General features: G+C 43.0%; 1 pseudogene; it reads left to right on the forward strand.

The window, feature by feature from the left end:
• Nucleotides 1-12,954: 12,954 nt before the first annotated feature.
• LOC147004496 (actin, cytoplasmic 1 pseudogene) lies at nucleotides 12,955-14,136 on the forward strand (annotated as a pseudogene).
• The last annotated feature ends 6,072 nt before the right edge of the window (nucleotides 14,137-20,208 follow it).

The following is a 20,208-nucleotide window of genomic DNA, read 5'->3' on the forward strand; positions in this document are numbered from 1 at the left end:
GAAGAGCAGTCGGTGCTCTTAACCACTGAGCCATCTCTCCAGCCCTAAGTTCATTTTCTGAGCATATACTGAAAGGAAAGGTGTGAAAGGCAACATTTATCATTTTAATTTTCAAAACAAACAAAAGTCTCTTTGTAGTTCATCACCTCCCCATGCAAGCATTTGCTTCTTTGGCCACTCATTTTCTCCTCATCCACACTGGGTGTCTTAGTTAGGGTTTTACTGCTGTGAACAGACACTATGACCAAGGTATGTCATATTAAAACAACAACAACAAGAACAACATTTAATTGGGGCTGGCTTTCAGGTTCAGAGGTTCAGTCCATTATCATCAAGGTAGGAGCATGGCAGTATCCAGGCAGGCATGGCACAGGCAGAGATGAGAGCTCTACATCTTCATCCAAAGGCAGCTAGTGGAAGACTGATTTCCACGCACCTAGGGTGAGAGTTAAGCCCACACCCACAGTGACACACCCTCTCCAACCAAATCACATCTACTCCAACAAGGCCACACCTCCACATGGTGCCACTCCCTGGTGCAAGAATATACAAACCATCACACTGGGGTGTGATCCAAGGAGAGTTGGAACCTGGCCTTGTTTGTTCACACTACATGGATGGTCAAGGTTTGGTTGGCTGCACACCAGTGTCTAAGAATGCAGCATGGCCTGAATAAAGGATGGAGAGGATTTGTCACATCAGTTCCATGATCTGGGCACTGGCCTCACCTCCAGGCCTTCCATATTTGAATTCTCTGCTCAAGACTGTTTCCTCAGACTGCTGAGTTGAGGAGACAGAGAACCTCGAGAGGTATTGCTTGACCACAGAAGGAACAGGTATCTGAGGTGAGTCAGACCCAGGCTGGGATTCCATATCTTCTGGTCATGTGATCTCAGGGGACATTGCCTAGGCTATCAGTATTGGGCCTCTACCATGTTTCAATGTTGAAAAATATGGATTCTTATCTTAGTTATGGTTTCAATGCTGCGAATACACACCATGACCAAGGCAACTCTTATAAAGGACAACATTTGATTCTGGCTGGCTTCCAGTTTCAGAAGTTCAGTCCATTAGCATCATGGAAGTATGGCAGTGTCCAGGCTGACATGGGGCTGGAGGAGCTGAAACTTCTATATCTTGATCCACAGGGAGCAAGGAGGTGATTATGTTCTACACTGAGCAGTTCTTGAGCACTGAAGACCTCAAAGACTATTACCACAGTGACGTACTTCCTCCAACAAGGCTTTACCTAGTCCAACTGAAGACCCCAGAGACTATTACCACAGTGACACATTTTCTGCAACAAAGCCACGCCTCCTAATAGTGCTACTCACTATGAGCCATACATTTAGACTCTAATGGGGCCATACCTATTCAAACCACCACAATTCTGTAAGGCTGAAATACTGATATATTTAGAAAAGGGTCTTGAATTCTCCATACTTCTTAAGGAAGGCTCTGTGAAGGGTGAACCAGAGAAACTCACTGGCCACTCTCTTCAGTCCCAGGCTAGTGAATTCCACTGGCAGAGAACCATCACTGGACAGCTTCGTGGGTTTGGAACTGTGGTAGGGGAAATACAGGGTACTGTGGGAACCTTAGGAACTAAGGCTCCCAGTTCAAATATTGTGAAGGAAAACAGAAGCACGGTATCACTAGATATGCTGGTGCACCTCTGTAATAGAAGATCCCACAAGGATGAATCAGGAGAATGGACTTGAGTTTGAGGATGGTCCTTAGGTAGTGGGGGCTGGCATGGTGATGGAGTTAATTCAAAGGAGCCAAGCCATTCAACATGTATCCATACTAAGCTCTTAACAGAATGAGCATGCAGATACCTTGAGACAGAGTACAAATGTCCCCATATAATGCAGAAATCCCTGCCAACTTCTTACAATTCTAGAGCCCAGAAAGATCAACATCGAGGAGCTGTCTTCTTGTGTCTAGTGAGGGACTTACTGGCATGCCCTCAAATGTCAGACAGCAGGAAGAACAGCAAGTGTGGATGAATTGTGTTCTTACATGGGCTCAGAGCCAAATGTACTCAAAAACCTCTTTTATTTTCTTTGTTTCTGTTTCTGTGTGTGGTACTAGTGCATGGCTATGTTGGCACTAGATGTCTTTCTTGATGGCACTGCACTTTATTTAGTGAGTTATATTCTCTCATTGAACAAAGGATTTATCAAGACCTGTCCCCAGGGATCCTCTGTCTCTGCCTCAAGAGTGCAGGGATTACGGGAGGGCCACAACTCCTATCTAAACTTTAGGAGGACAATGGATCTTAACTGTGGTCATCATACTCGCATGGCAAGCACTTTATCCATTCACTCTCTACCTTAGAATCATGTCTGATGTGTTTATAAGATAAAAAGCTATAAGTTATGTTCTATGGCGGTGTGGTGAGGTATGGGGGAAAGGGATGCCTCTGCATGCAGTAGAGAATAGAGTTTATTCAGGGTATGGGGAGGGGAGTTAAGAGAGTAGTAGAAGCAGAGAAAGGCAGAGAGAGGGAGAGAGTAGAGATGTAGAGGCTGGCCATGTCCATGAGCTCATGGAGAGAGGGGGAAGGGAAGGGGGAAGGGAAGAGCTCAAGAGGGAAAGAGAGAAGCAAGAGGGAAGGAAGAGTGAGAGAGAGGAGTGGGCAAGCAGCCATCTTTATTGGGCCAGGCCTACCTGGCTGTTGCCAGGTAACTGTGGGGTGGAGTTTACACAGAAGAGTAACATTCCTCTGTTTTGGTTTAGTTAAAAAAGAAACATTAGAATGAGGTGATGGCGAAGCAGGAATAGGGTATTGTGATATCTGGCTGCTTCATGCTGGCATTGGGGAGACTTGTCTCTGGGGAACTTAGAAGAATGGTTATGGGGGATGTTTGTCTAGTCTTAGGAGAGTTGGCAGTTTCTTTTTTTGTCTAGGGCCTGTGGAGCCATCTGAGGATAGGTCAGAAGGATCAGGTGCATTAGAAGCAGTCTGTGTCTGTGACAGGAGATGGAGCACCTGAAGGTTGCCTCTGCAGAGTTGTCCTGGATCTAGTAAGTGCATGGTCTTCGAAAAATGTTGAAACACATTATTATAGGTAGAGAATAAGATTAGGTACGTTTGGGAGAAAGAAATTATTTTCTAAGATGTACATTTGAAGCCCAGAGTAATCCCATCCTCTAGAATAGGTAGTAAGTGGGAACTTGGGGTATCTGTACTTATCTGGATGGAGTCTACTGGCTCCATGAGAGGTTGATCTGAGTGGGTTTTCTGTAGCTTATAAGATAACAACCTGAGTTAACAACATGAGCGGTCTTTAAGATGAGCCTTTTTTGGAGCAGAAGGAACAAGAATTTGTGATTAAAAAGTTGGATCCTATAGTGGAATGTTTTATTAGAGTTGATACTAGGGCAGTGGCATAGCAAAAAGAGGAAATATGAAGTATTTAATTAATGGAAACCAAGTTTAGCTAAGGAGGTAACAGATTATATCTGTGAAAGTTTTTTTTTCTAGCTACTATCTTAGCTGTCAATGTAGTCAGAAGTCTGAGAAATAAACAAAAATCTAGCAGTTATATATTATTCTTAAAAATGACAGAGTTCAGTAGCCAACAGTTCTCTGTGGTCTCCATGGTCTCCATGGCAACTTAGGCATTTTTGTCTGGCTTTCAAGCACAGAAGACGCAGGGCTTTTTCTGTGGAATGGATACACGTGACATGAGAAATGACTTACCTTGGTTTAGCCAAGTCATTTGACTCATGGTATCCAGTTTTGTCCACTGTGTTTCTCAGTGATTATGATATCAGAATGCAGGCAGTATCCTGTAGCTGTGTCCACATCTTCTGAGACCATTTAGCATCATGGGCCAACTCTTAAAGGATTTTGGGAAGTCTGATTGTCATAAACATAACACTTAGCAAACTTCTGACAGGATTGAGGGTTTCTAAACGCTGACACCATTGCATACACTAGCAAGATTTTGCTGAAAGGACCCAAATATAGCTGTCTCTTGTGAGACTATGCCGGGGCCTAGCAAACACAGGAGTGGATGTTCACAGTCAGCTATTGGATGTATCACAGGGCTCCCAATGGAGAAGCTAGAGAAACTACCCAAGGAGCTAAAGGGATCTGCAACCCTATTGTCGGAACAACATGATGTACTAACAAGAACCCCGGAGCTCTTGTCTCTAGCTGCATATGTATCGAAAGATGGCCTAGTCGGCCATCATTGGAAAGAGAGGCCCATTGGACTTGCAAACTTTATATGCCCCAATATAGGGGAATGCCAGGGCCAAAAGAATGGGAATGGGTGGGTAGGGAAGTGGGGGGCGCTATGGGGGACTTTTGGGATAGCATTGGAAATGTAACTGAGGAAAATATGTAATAAAAATGTTAAAAATTAAAAAAAAAAAAGAAACTACAGTAGTGGACAAACAGGAAGGGCCCAGTGATCGGGCACATGGTAAAGGAAGTCCAACAGATGGGGCGTATGGCAGGATGCAAGGAGCAGGGCCAGACCACTTTTCCTGTCTTGGATGTAAAGCAGAGTTAAGGAGGAGAGAGCAGAGGGCAGCAAGAAGGGTCCCCAGCAGGGGGCAGAGCCAAATCCACTTTTCAGGCAAACCAGTTGAACCAGGTTGAACCAGTGGCCTCAGCAGGCCACAATGAGGGAGGGGAGAGGGGAAAGACTGACCCATGGGCAAGACACATGGGCCTGGGGACTAACGCTCAGAGGCAACGCAGCTGAGACAGAGAGCAGTTGTCCAGGCCTAGCCTGGAATTCTCAGCCACGGGAAAGAAACTGTCTCCAAGGAGAGGGAAATCTCACCCAAGGGAATAAGTCCTAGAATGATGGTCAGAGCAGTACAGGGGTAGCTCCGAGCTCAAGAAATCTTCCCTGAGACCCTGGCACAGTTACTCTGACCAGTGGAGGATGGGGGCTTACCAGTTCTGGGCTAGCGAGTATGGATCTCTTGTGGTAGCTGGGATGGGATGCAAACCTGCAGAGTTTCTAGATCTGAGCTTCTGCACCAATGATGTTTCATTGCCCGTCTCCAGACAGACCACGCCAGACCAAACAGTTCCACATGAGGTTTACTGAAGGAGAAAACATCTGCGAAAGAGAAGGCGGGGAGAGAAGAAGAGAGATCAGAGGGGTCTTCATTTTATATGGATAGTGACTTAGCCACAGGTAAAGGTGGAAGGTGAGGCAAATGGATTCTGGGAATATGGTGGCAGTTGCCTTGGCAACATGTCACTGGGTTCAGAGCTGCTCCTGATATCAAAAATGTCCATCCTTTTTATGGTCCTATTTATCCATTCACTGGGATAGAGCCCTCATCACCTACATGTAGGCTTAGATTTCTTTTTCAAAAATATTTTCATTTAGGGTTCTCAAACAGTTCAACCTTCTTACCCACTGACAGGGGAAGGGGGGGAAGGAGATTAATAGGAAAAGGGTGTTGTGGACCTATTTAGAAGTGCTTCCTTGTGGTGATTCCACTCTTCAATGTCAGCATACTAGCAGTCCAGTTCAATACCAACACCAAACTCAAACCAGTAGAGGCAGGACGATCCAGCAGAGACAGCAAGGATCCCTCAAATAGGCAGGAGAGTGGCGAGAATCAACAGTAAAAACACAAGAAGTTCTTTGGTGCATTTCTCTCTAGGAAGTGAAGACCAGTGAAGCTTTGAACTGTATAGAAATACAAGAGTATCCTCTCATTGTTTGTGGGGTTCCACTTATATTTTTTCTAAACACCAAGAGCCCTCTAAAGTGTCTGTTTTAAGCAAAACATCACGTGTTCTCTCACAAGACAGCTTCCAGAAAAATATTCACGTGACATAACTGAGTTGTTTTTTTTTTTTTTTTAAAAAGATCAAAACAGAATTTTCCACTTCACCTAAATACCTCCTTTCATTAAGCCTCATGTTCCCATGCTGGGACATTCTGGGTTTTCCATGTCAGGTGTTTTTGTGTTTGTCTTGGTTTGTTTTGTTTTGAGACACTCTTTCTATTAGGTAGCTCTGGCAATCCTGGATCCCTATGTAGACCAGTGTCTTAGTCAGGGTTTCTATTCCTGGACAAAACATCATGACCAAGAAGCAAGTTGGGGAGGAAAGGGTTTATTCGGCTTACACTTCCATACTGCTGTTCATCACCAAAGGAAGTCAGGACTGGAACTCAAGCAGGTCAGGAAGCAGGAGCTGATGCAGAGGTCATGGAGGGATGTTCTTTACTGGCTTGCCTCCCTGGCTTGCTCAGCCTGCTCTCTTATAGAACCAAGACTACCAGCCCAGAGATGGTCCCACCCACAAGGGACCTTTCCCCCTTGATCACTAATTGAGAAAATGCCTTGCAGCTGGATCTCGTGGAGGCATTTCCCCAACTGAAGCTCCTTTCTCTGTGATAACTCCAGCCTTGGTCAAGTTGACACAAAACTAGCCAGTACAGACCAGGCTGCTCTTGGATTCTCAGACACCTGCCTTTCCTTCTGCCTCTAGGGTGCTGAAATCAAAGGCATATACCACCACATGAGGCCACAATCTGAGCTTAGAGGGAATCAACATGGTCAAACCATAGCAGTTGTCTTATTTAGGATATAAATTACTCTGAAGAGACACCATGACCATGGAAACTCTCATAATCAGAAGCATTTAATTAGGGATGGCTTGCAGTTCAGAGGTTTAGTCCATTATCAGCATGGCAGGAAACCACCTACCACAGGGGAAAGACCAACTTATACAAGGCCCCCAATCCTTCTAAGTAGTGGTCCCACTCCCTGATGACTAAGCACTCAAATATATGAGGCTATGGGGCTCATTATTATTCAAATCAGTGCATTCCACTCCCCACAGGCTTGTAGCCATATTGTATTGAAAATGAATTTAGTCAGATTTCAAAAGTCCCCATAATCTATAACAAACTCAACACTAATAATCAAAAGTTTAAAATGTCTTCTGAGATTTATGGCAATCTCTTACCTGTAACCCTCTGCAAAATCAAAATCAAAAAAGCAGAGCACATACTTTCAACATACAATGCCACGAATCTATATTACTATCTGGAAAAGGAGGTAAAGAAGCCTAGTGAGAAAATAGTGGACAAAAGCAAGCCTGAAACCCCCATAGTATACTACAAACTCTGCATCTCCATGTCTGATGTCCAAGTCCTTTCATCTTCCTTGACTACAGCATACCTCTCTCTCTTGGGCTCATTCCACTCCCTGTGAGCAGGAATCCCAAGATTCTGGCATCCCCAACTTCTTGGGGTCTCAACACAATCCAGGCTTCCCCTTTATAGCTTCATGTAAGGGCCCTGTAGGCAACATTGCAGAGATAGCCCCTGAAACACAACAGGCATCAGCAGCTTTCTTAACGCATTGAGGTAGAGCTCACCAACTTTTTCTCTTATTAACACTGAAGCCATAATCACATGGCCACAGCTGTCAAGTTCTGCTGCTTGCTGGGGCTGAACCAGAGCCCCTCATTCAAATACATTTTCATCAGATTTCTGTTTTCAATGGTTTCCTTCACAGCTGAAGACTTTTTAAATATTTTTTTTACAAGTTGGGAACTTAGCATTGATGGGGTCTTTCCCTGAGGCCACCACTCCCTTTATTCCACTAGCATCAGGCTTTCCTTAAATCCTTTTGACCCCCTTGAGAGCAGCATTTAACTCCATTACACATCTTGGTGCTTCTTTTCTCCTCAAAATGTACATTTTGTATTTTTCTTTCTCAGCTCCTTAAATATCTACATAAGTGTGACCACTAATAACCATACAGCAAAGTCAATATTACGCTGCCTTGAAATCCATTTTTCCAATGCTTCCATTAATCCAAAACTTCACTTTAGTCACAGGCAGAGGTTTTTTTTTTTTTGAAAAGGGCAAAGGCAGCCACATCCTCTGCCAAAATATTACAAAAACAACAGTCTCTGGACCACTTACCAATACAATATTCTTCTCCTCTGAAACCGCTTCATCTGGGCCTGCCAAATTTATATTGTTCTCAGCACTACTGTCTTCCACACCCCACTTATGTGTTCCATTAAGGCCCATTTAAAGTGAGACTTTCAAGTGCTTTCCAAATCCAAAGTCCATATTCTGTGAAGAAGAGGCTTAGACAGACCTATCACAGCAATACCCTCCCTTCTCCCTGGTACCACATTCTGTCTTAGTCATTGTTCTGTTGCTGTGGAGAGACACCATCAACACAGCAACTCTTGTGAAAAAAGTATGTTTTGGGGGCTTGCTTACAATTTCACAGGTTTAGTCCATCGACATCATGGTGGGGAACATAGGGGCAGACTTGGTGCTGGAGAAGTAGTGGAGAGTTCCACATCCAGATCTATAGGCAGCAGGAAGAAAGAGAGCCACTGGGCTTAGCTTGGGCTTTTGCAGCCTCAAAGCCCACCTCCAGAGACATGCTTCCTCCAGCAAGGCTACACCTATTCCAAGAAGGCCACAGCTCCTAATCAGTCCCTGATGACTAAGCATTCAAATATATGAGTGGAGGAATAGGGGCAGGGGGCACATTCTTATTCAAACCACTACATCCATCAGGACTAGCACACACTGACCGGGACTTCCTTTGCTGAATTCCTTCAGTTCAGTACTTGGTGGCATGAAGAGGCTGTTAATCAAATGGCTCCCAGATGTCCCTCAATAAAGGAATGGATACAGAACATGTGGTACATTTACACAATGGGGTACCACTTAGCTATTAAACACAATGAATTTATGACATTCTTAAGCAAGTGGATGGAACTAGAAAATATCATCCTGAGTGAGAAAACCCAACCACAAAAGAACACACATGGTATACACTCACTGATAAGAGGATATTAGCCCAGAAGCTGGTAATACCCAAGATACAATTCACAGACCACATGAAACTCAAGTAGAAGGAAGACCAAAGTGTGGGTGCTTCGGTCCTTCTTAGAAGGAGAACAAAATACACACAAGAACAAATACTAAGATGAAGAGTTGAGCAGAGACTAATGAAAGGTCACCCAGAGACTGTCGCACCTGGGTATTTACCCCATATACAGTTACCAAACCAAGACAGTATTGTGGATGCCAACAAGTGCTTGCTGACAGGAGCTTGATATAGCTGTCTCCCGAGAGGCTCTACCAGTGCCTGACAAATACAGAGATCCATGCTCTTAGCCAGCCATTGGACTGAGCACAAGGTCCCCCCTCAATGGAGGAGCTAGAGAAAAGACCCAAGGAGCTGAAGGGGTTTGCAGCCCCATAGGAGGAACAACAATATGAACCAACCAGTAACCCCAGAGCTCTCAGGGACTAAACCACCAACCAAAGTGTACACATGGAGGGACCCATGGCTCCAGCTGCATAGGAGGCAGAAGAGGGCCTTGTTGGACATCAATGGGAGGAGAGGCCCTTGGTCCTGTGAAGTCTCAATGCCCCAGTGTAAGGGAATGCCAAGGCCAGGAATCAGGAGTGGCTGGGTTGGTGAGCAGGGGGAGGGGGCATGGATAAGTGTTTTTTGTAGGGGAAACAAGGAAGGGGAATAACATTTGAAATGTAAATAAAGAAAATACTTAATAAAAATCAAAACATTAATCTTCCTATGGTGATCAACACTCAACAGCTTATAGGGTGAAGACAATGCATAAGGCTTTAGAGGCAAATGAATTATGATGCTCAGGCAGTAAGCCAATGAGACTTTGCTACATCAGAGGTTGGGAAATTATTCCAATGACTGAAAAAAGCTTGCAACCTTTACAAAAATCACACAAGGGTCAATTGACACTTAAAATATGTCTCACAGGTATGTCAAAGAAGAGTTTGATCTTTTCTTTGTTTGATTTTGTGTGTCTGTGTTTGTTTCTTGAAACAGGTACTGTGTGTGCAGCCTTGGCTTTCGTGGAATTCCCTCTGTAGAACAGGCTACCTCATACTCACAGAGAGCTGCCAGCCTCTGCCTCCAAAGTTCTGGGGTTAAAAGCAGTGTGCCATTACCACCCAGCTAAAAAAACAATTTGAAGGAGACTTCCTGGATCTAATCTCAGAGATGTTATTATTAGCCTTTGACAATGTTAATGGAGCATGTTTCAAGATTAAGACCACATTAGTGCAAGAAAAAACAACGGGGTCCTCTCCTTCTGAGCTTGCTATTCTTACTATGATTCCAAATGATTGACAGTTGATAAGTGTAGATCTAAAACTTGTTTTGTCCATCATCCCCTTGACATCACAAGACTGTGAAAGACTTGCCTTTGCCATGCCAAGATTTACTATGTGTTGCCCTGCCAAAATATATCAATGAAAAGGCATGTTAAACAGCACTGTTATATGCCAGGCATATGTGGGCTCTGCTTTGGCTCCTGTCAAAAAAAAAAAAAGATAGTCCCTCAGCTATATACTATCCTTTATATAGGTGTCAGCTATATACTATCCTTTATATAGGTGTCAGCTATATACTATCCTTTATATAGGTGTCAGCTATATACTATCCTTTATATAGGTGTCAGCTATATACTATACTTTATATAGGTGTCAGCTATATACTATCCTTTATATAGGTGATCCTCTGATTCCAGTCCCTGAGACACAACATTAGAGAATCTCAGACAGCAGATAATCTGCATTTTCTCAACAATGCTACAGAGGACCCAGTAGTTGAGGATCAGTGAAATGAATGTCTGCCTGCAGCAGAAATAATTCATTGCATTCAAGTCAATTTCATTCATTCTCAATATGATATTCTACAAACAAACAAACATGCAAAGACAAATGCACACAAGCGAGTGCGGGCGCGCGCGCGCGCACACACACACACACACACACACACACACACACACACGTGCTAGTAGAGCTCTGTATGGGTCAGTGGTAGAAGTACTTAGAATGACTTCTCTCACATTGTGGTCTGGTATCTCCAACGGTTTACAAAATCTCATGGTTTACCTGAAATGAAGGCCACAGACATTTCATTTATCCGAATATTCCTGTGTTAAGAGAACTATGTCCAGCCACATTAATGTTAGGTAGAAATGCACCATAACATACTCACCTGCATCACAGAGATAAAAACAATTAAATGATATTCTAGCTTGCAAGCTCAATCCCACTTCCAAGCCAGATGGTTTACTGACAAACCTTGCTTAGATCTGTTGAAACTGAATGATTAGTCGTGAGGTTCAGTTTGGTTTGTGTGATTCTGTGTTTGTTGGTCAAGGTACTGTTGTCCAAAGTCACCTTCAAAATTACTAACAGCTCATACTTGGACAGGTAGATTTCTGGTAACTAGGTATTATTCTCCACCAATAAAGACCCACCTCCTTATTTTTTTTTACATTTTATTCCATTAAAACAACAATCATTATGAGCTTGGAATAAAAAAGCAACTGCTTAGGATATACTACTCAATTTCTTCATTTATTCAATAGTTTTTCTTTCTCTTTTTTTTTAATATTTTTTATTACGTATTTTCCTCAATTACATTTCCACTGCTATCCCAAAAGTCCCCCACACCCTCCCCCGCACTTCCCTACCCACCCATTCCCATTTTTTGGTCCTGGCGTTCCCCTGTACTGGGGCATATAAAGTTTGTGTGTCCAATGGGCCTCTCTTTCCAGTGATGGCCGACTAGGCCATCTTTTGATACATATGCAGCTAGAGTCAAGAGCTCCAGGGTACTGGTTAGTTCATAATGTCGTTCCACTTATAGGGTTGCAGATCCCTTTAGCTCCTTGGGTACTTTCTCTAGCTCCTCCATTGGGGGCCCTGTGATCCATCCAATAGCTGACTGTGAGCATCCACTTCTGTGTTTGCTAGGCCCCGGCATAGTCTCACAAGAGACAGCTATATCTGGGTCCTTTCAGCAAAATCTTGCTAGTGTATGCAATGGTGTCAGCGTTTGGAGGCTGATTATGGGATGGATCCCGGATATGGCAGTCTCTAGATGGTCTGTCCTTTCGTCACAGCTCCAATCTTTGTCTCTGTAACTCCTCAATAGTTTTTCTTCAGAGATTTTTATGCATGAAATCTGTTTTCTTAATAAAAAAGTAAATTACAGAGCTTGGCAGTATTGGTGGGTTTTTTTGTTGTTGTTTGTTTTTTCTTTTGTTAGTTTTGTTTTCTTCTGTTTTAGAGCCAGGTTAAAGTCATTTACATAGAGACACAGCCTTTTTTTCCTGCTCAGTTTGTTTTCTCAATGCTCTCCTGGGGCTCACAAGTGAAGATACTGGTTTTATACTGGTTTTACCTCTGTCTGGTTTTTGTATTTGTCTGTGGTAATGCTTTCTAGATTTCAATCTCTCTGTCTTTCTGTCTCTCTGTCTCTCTGTCTCTCTCCTGGAGTAGGCCTCAAATGAGGAAGACATAGCTGGCTTTTTGCTTGTAAGTTGGAGTCTTAGTAAAGTGTGTAGTGAGCTGGGCATGGTGGTACATACCTTTAATCCCAGCACATGGGAAGCAGAGGCAAGCAAATTTCTGAGTTCGAGGCCAACCTGTTCTACAGAGTGAGTTCCAGGACAACCAGGGCTATACAGAGAAACCCTGTCTCAAAAAACGAAGACAGACAGAGAGAGAGAGAGAGAGAGAGAGAGAGAGAGAGAAATGGACCAAGCCTATATGAATAATTTTTTAATCTCAATATTGTTGTTATTGAAGCTGTGAAAACTGTTTTAACATATTCTTTTTTTTCTCCTTAACCTAAGGCTCAAACTTTTTCTCAAATAGGAGATTTGATGTTTTCCTTGTATGTGCTGCTAATTCTACAAAAACGTAAAAGTCTGTAATTTGGGTTTTTGCTTCATTTGATTTCTGAGGCAGAAATCCAGATAAGCTGGGCAATTTGAAAACAGAGACAGATCAATGTCTTTTCTTAATTTATAAATAAATGCTGATCATTCCATTCTGAGAGAATGTTTCACTTGAGTTTGCGTCCACAGGCGAGCACAGCCTCCTTGCAGCTCCTCTGTTGCTGGTCCATACCCACCACCAGTTCTCCATGGATGACGATATAGCTGTGCTCGTTGCCATCATCAACAATGTCTCCAGCATGTGCAAAGCCGGCTTTGCAGGTGACAATGCTCCCAGGGCGGTCTTCCCCTCCATCATGGGCCGCCCTAGGCACCAGAAAGTGATGGTGGGTGTGGGTCAGATGGACTCCTACGTGGGCGACGAGGCCCAGAGCAAGAGAGGCATCCTGACCCTGAAATACCCCATTGAACACGGCATTGTCACCACCTGGGACAATACAGAGAAGATCTGGAACCACACCTTCTATAATGAGCTGCATGTGGCCCCTGAGGAGCACCCTGTGCTGCTCTCTGAGGCCCCCCTGAATCCTAAGGCCAACCGTGAAAAGATGACCCAGATCATGTTTGAGACCTTCAACACTCCAGCATTGTATGTAGCCATCCAGGCTGTGCTGTCCCTGAATGCCTCTGGTCGTACCACTGGCATAGTGATGGACTCCAGAGACGTGGTCACCCACACTGTGCCCATCTACGAGGGCTATGCTCTCTCTCACCCCATCCTGCGTCTGGACCTGGCTGGCTGTGACTTGACGGACTACCTCATGAAGATCCTGACGGAGCGTGGCTACAGCTTCATCACCACAGCTGAGAGGGTAATCGTGCGTGACATTAAAGAGAAGCTGTGCTGTGTTACCCTAGACTTTGGACTGGAGATGGCCACTTCCGCATCCTCTTCCTCCCTGGAGAAGAGCTATGAGCTGTTTGATGGCCAGGTCATCACTATTGGTAATGCGCAGTTCTGCTGCCCTGAGGCTCTTTTCCAGCCTTCCTTCTTGGGTATGGAATCCTGTGGTATCCATGAAACTACATTCCATTCCATCATGAAGTGTGACTTTGACATCAGTAAAGACCTCTATGCCAACAGAGTGCTGTCTGGTGCCACCACCATACCCATTGCTGACAGGATGCACCACCATGTACACATTGCTGACAGGATGCACCACCATGTACACATTGCTGACAGGATGCAGGAGATTGCTGCTTTGGTTCCTAGCACCATGAAGATCAAGAACATTGCTCCTCCTGAGCACAATAAATGGATCCATGGCTCCATCCTGGCCTCACTGTTCATCTTCCAGGAGATGTGAATCAGCAAGCAGGAATACAATGAGTCTGACCCTTTGGTCTTCCTGGGAGTGGGTTGAGGTGTTGAGGCAGCCAGGGCTGACCTGTACACTGACTTAAGACTATTTTTTTTTTTTTTTTTGGTTTTTCGAGACAGGGTTTCTCTGTGTAGCCCTGGCTGTCCTGGCACTCACTTTGTAGACCAGGCTGGCCTCGAACTCAGAAATCCGCCTGCCTCTGCCTCCCCAGTGCTGGGATTAAAGGCGTGCGCCACCACGCCCGGCATAAGACTATTTTAATAAAAGTGCACACCTTACAAACAAACAAACCAACAAAAAAGAGAGGATGTTTCTGTCTGTAACGTGATGTGTTTCACCAATGTTTCTCTTCTTGCTTATGTGCATCATTTAAGTTAATGTGTATTTAATTTTTATGCATTTAAAAATAAAATTGTCAACAATGAAGACATGTTTGGCCTTTTTATACAGAAATTAGATTATTAACAGATTGCATTATCTGTCTTCTTAGGATGCCTTATTTGTCTCTTCTTTCAAATCTGCTATTTGGATAATCCTCATTGTTGTTCTCACTTTCCTCATTTGGGCAGCCTCTGTCTACTTTCCTGTCTCACACAGTTAGCCTATGCTGGACCATTCTTGAAGAGTTTACAAACAACCTTGTTATTTTCTTCAGCACAACAAAATGATCTGCATGCTGTATAGATGGCAGTGATCTGCATGCTAGCATCACTGGCAGTGATTCTAACTTTGATATCTCTAAAGGATGTTTCTACCTCATTTAGTATTTGACTGATTCTAAATATGCTACAGTTTCATTACCACTTTTAGAAACAGCACCCATTATAGAAAAATGTAATAGTCCTAACTCTTTGATATGTTTTCAGGTCCAACATTTCACAGGACAGTGAATCCATCCTGTATATGTTATTCATACCAGATCTCATTCTGGGCTTCTGGAATGATTAAATGATTAAAGGGAATGATCAAGTGGATGGCTTGGTAGCCTTTAGAGCTATCAAAGTTCTCCAATGCTAGCATGCAATTACACATGTTCAGGTTTCTTTGGGGGCAAAAAATGCCTATGTCCCCTAAATCCCAACCACTACATACCATAATTTCCCGTCCCTCCTGTGCCATTTCAAATACTCCTTCTTTTGCAGATGTGTCTTAGTGAGGTCTTGCAGATGGTTGGTTCCCATATTTGATTCTCTGGTCCTTTCTCTTTTGTTCACGTGGTTGACTGCTAATGCTAGTTCTCACTTTATGTGTTCTGAGCTGATTGCCACATTAGGCATATAACATATATCCCTGAACACCTGCAGGGCCATGCCATAGTTTAACACAAACAGCCTATCATCATAATGTTCCCTGAAAAACATACAGGGGGAAATCTTACCTCCCCGCAAATATTTCTTATCTCTTCATTATAATGTATAAATTAAAATTTTTTGGGTAATCTCAGGAGTTCAGAAGAACACTAGTGTTGGACTGACCCAATTCTGGCAGCTGTTCCCAGACAATTTGATAGAAAGATGAAGTTGATAGTGGTTGGGAGCTTGGCCTTCCTAAGGTGAGGGGGTCAGAGATGTGTTGTGCTTCCACAGAAAACAAAAAGAAAGCTTGGATCAAAGAATCATCATGAAAGAGCATAATTTCAATGATGAGGACACCTTGAAATGACATTCAAATGGAGACACATCACCATCCCTAAAGAGAAAATTATGCATCACACACAGCAAGCATTACCACCCACTTGGGGACAATTTTAAAAACTTACTTAATAGTCTGAGCTCTGATTTGAGGAACTAGAAAAACTGTCACCCTTACAACCATGCTCCCCATGATGTTGGTTTCCATTAGTGATCACAGGTGAGGATGTCACTTCACAGGGTGATCCAATTATGACAAATATCCAGTGATTTTACCCATTGCCCTCCATGCAGGCTCATGGCTCCTGTACTGACTGCGCTAATACTGACTTTGTGCCCTTGTGGTGGTTTGAATAGGAATATCCCTATAACCCCATGTGTTTGAATGCTTGGCCAGTATGGAATAGCACCATTAGGAGGCATAGCGTTGTTGAAGTAGGGAAATGTGTCACTGTGGGGTCAGACTTTAAGGTCTCACATGCTCAAGCTACACTCAGTGTGGCTCACATTCTCTCATGCTGCCTGTGGATCAAGATGTAGAACTTTCAGCTCCTCCTCCTGCACCATGTCTACCTGCATGCTGCCATGCTTCCTGCCATGATGACAATAGACTAAACCTCTGAAACTGTAAGGCAGCCCAAATGAAATGTTTTCCTTTATAAGAATTGCTGTGGTCGTGGTGTCTCTTCACAGCAATAAAACCCTCACTAAGAAGGTCCCTTACCTGCACTATGGAAAGAAATGTCTTTGCCTTTTGGGGCCAGGCTTTGTCTTCTGGATGGGCCATTTCATGTAATCACACAGCCTTTAAGGCATTGCTGGCCCATTTCTAGGGATACTGCTCTATAGACAGAGTTCTTCAACTTTTTCTCCCCCTTAACCAACACAGTCTACATCTACTTGTGAGGACAATCTCTACTTGTTAGGCCTAACTGGCCTGTGTCTTCAGCAACACTATCAATGTCTCCACTACTGTGTTAGGGAAATTATATACAGATGGGAAGGAACTTGGAACAGCAATTTTGCAGAATGTTCTGCCAGCATTTACTTTCTGCTAGATCATCATATGGGTTATCATCAGTTTACTGGTATGTATTGCTTCAATATGACAGATAACTCCTGGTCCAACAATGGTTGGCTTGACTGCTTGAGGAGATCTGTAAAATCACACCCTCCTCCTGGTGGGGCTGGCCTAATTGGTTCTCTTGGCTCCTCCCCTTCTGGCATCACTGGCAGTGATTCTAACTTTGATTTACCCTACATTTTCCAATAACCCATGAACCCCATATATTGTCTTACTCAATCATATGAACTTCCTACCATTCTAATGATTTCACAGAAACGGAGTTGGGTGTAGCATATAGGTAATAGACTTTCCCACACTTCCTTGCTTCATGTACTCCTTGTCCATAGACTTTTGTTACTCCCTAGAGAGACTCTCCACCTGTCCAAGGACTGACTGACAAGGTTTTTTTCTCTCCTCTTCTTAGCCAGGCAGCTTAGAGCTTTCAAGGACATTATGCCAAGAGCCTTCTGTCTCCTGAATGACTTGCTGATAGTGATGAAAAATAGTTGATATGTTTTGAACTGTTTGTCTGTTCCAGGTTTGAACTCTGAGCTCTCCAAAGAAAAGCTTCAGAGGATGCCATTGAAAGCACCTTTGAGCAGCATGGCCTTGAGGTCTCTGGTTTTGTTGAATCTCAAATTGGACTTCAGTTCCTCTGCACCTGATCAGGACATTCAACTTCACGAATTTAACTGATTTGCTGTTCTTGGGGAATGTTTTTATTTCTACCCGTCCTCCAAAAAATATTTGGTGAACTCTTCCTTTCCCCCCTAGCTCATTGTAACATTCTTCTCCACTGCTAATCATTCTTGTTTTTCTCTTTCTTCACCTTGAAATTTCTCCATTTTCCTCTTTCCCTGCTTACCTAACCTTTAAGGTCTTTCAGTATTTTCACTTTTAGTGTAGATACTTTCTAAACTCCTAATCATATTATTTTCCATTTTCTGGTCCTGGATTCACGTGTTGATTTTCAGTTTGTTTCTGTATCTTGTATGTTTTCATGTTAAGTTAGAAGGTTGTTTTCTTGATTCAGAGCCCCACAGCCTAACGGTAGGTGGATCTTGGGAAATGAATCCTGCATAAGAGAGGAAGGACTATAGGAACCAGAGAGGTCAAGGGCACCACAAGAAAAACTACAGCATTCAGTAACCTAGGCTCATACTGGCTCACAGAGACTGAACCTGCATTGAACTGACCTAGGACTTCTGCGTATGTTATAGCTGTGTAGCTTCATGCAATGATAGACTAACCTGGAATTGTAATCCAGACAAACACTTTCTACCTTAAACTGCTTCTCTTAGCGTACCTTAGGTACAACATCTGGAAACAAAAAGTGTGACCAACATTGTAATAAACGGGAGAAAGCTAAAAGAGTTTCCTGTAAAATCAGGGTGGAAATCAGGATGACCACTCTTTATTCCTACAGCTCCTAAGCAACATTGTACTCAAAATCTTAATCAGAGTTCTATGGCAAAAGGAATAAAAGAGGAACAAATAGGAAATGAAGTGGTCTAATTGTCATTATTTACAGATGGCATCAACCTAAAGAATGCATCAGAAAATTCTTAGATGTGGTAAAATTCTTAACAATGTAGCAAAGAATGAAATCAACATTCAAGACCCAGATCTTCTTTAATTCCTTTCTTCAGAGACTTGAAGTTTTTATCATACAGATCTTTCACTTCCTTAGTTAGAGTCACGCCAAGATATTTTATATCATTTGTGACTATTGAGAAGGGTGTTGTTTCCCTAATTTCTTTCTCAGCCTGTTTATACTTTGTGTAGAGAAAGGCCATTGACTTGTTTGAGTTAATTTTATATCCAGCTACTTCACTGAAGCTGTTTATCAGGTTTAGGAGTTCTCTGGTGGAATTTTTAGGGTCACTTATATATACTATCATATCATCTGCAAAAAGTGATATTTTGACTTCATCTTTTCCAATTTGTAACCCCTTGATCTCCTTTTGTTGTCGAATTGCTCTGGCTAGGACTTCAAGTACAATGTTGAATAGGTATGGAGAGAGTGGACAGCCTTGTCTAGTCCCTGATTTTAGTGGGATTGTTTCAAGCTTCTCACCATTTACTTTGATGTTGGCTACTGGTTTGCTGTAGATTGCTTTTATCATGTTTAGGTATGGGCCTTGAATTCCTGATCTTTCCAAGACTTTTATCATGAATGGGTGTTGGATCTTGTCTAATGCTTTTTCTGCATCTAACGAGATGATCATGTGGTTTTTGTCTCAGAAGATGGAAAGATCTCCCATGCTCATGGATTGGCAGGATCAACATTGTAAAAATGGCTATCTTGCCAAAAGCAATCTACAGATTCAATGCAATCCCCATCAAAATTCCAACTCAATTCTTCAACGAATTAGAAAGAGCAATCTGCAAATTCATCTGGAATAACAAAAAACCTAGGATAGCAAAAACTCTTCTCTAGGATAAAAGAGCCTCTGGTGGAATCACCATGCCTGACCTAAAGCTTTACTACAGAGCAATTGTGATAAAAACTGCATGGTACTGGTACAGTGACAGACAAGTAGACCAATGGAATAGAATTGAAGACCCAGAAATGAACCCACATACCTATGGTCACTTGTTCTTCGACAAGGGAGCTAAAAACATCCAGTGGAAGAAAGACAGCATTTTCAACAAATGGTGCTGGCACAACTGGTTGTTAACATGTAGAAGAATGCGAATCGATCCATTCCTATCTCCTTGTACTAAGGTCAAATCTAAGTGGATCAAGGAACTTCACATAAAACCAGAGACACTGAAACTTATACAGGAAAAAGTGGGGAAAAGCCTTGAAGATATGGGCACAGGGGAAAAGTTCCTGAATAGAACAGCAATGGCTTGCACTATAAGATCAAGAATTGACAAATGGGACCTCATGAAACTGCAAAGCTTCTGCAAGGCAAAAGACACCATCAATAAGACAAAAAGACCACCAACAGATTGGGAAAGGATCTTTACCAATCCTAAATCAGATAGGGAACTAATATCCAATATATATAAAGAACTCAGGAAGGTGGACTCCAGAAAATCAAATAACCCCATTAAAAATGGGGCTCAGAACTGTACAAAGAATTCTCACCTGAGGAATACTGAATGGCAGAGAAGCACCTGAAAAAAATGTTCAACATCCTTAATCATCAGGGAAATGCAAATCAAAACAACCTGAGATTCCACCTCACACCAGTCAGAATGGCTAAGATCAAAAATTCAGGTGACAGCAGATGCTGGCAAGGATGTGGAGAAAGAGGAACACTCCTCCATTGTTGGTGGGATTGCAATCTTGTACAACCACTCTGGAAATCAGTCTGGCGATTCCTTAGAAAATTGGACATAGTACTACTGGAGGATCCAGCAATACCTCTCCTGGGCATATATCCAGAAGATGTCCCAACCGGTAAG

Source organism: Mus caroli, unplaced genomic scaffold (assembly GCF_978045245.1).
Source record: "Mus caroli unplaced genomic scaffold, Mus_caroli_1 scaffold_5, whole genome shotgun sequence".
NCBI classification, from domain to species: domain Eukaryota; kingdom Metazoa; phylum Chordata; class Mammalia; order Rodentia; family Muridae; genus Mus; species Mus caroli.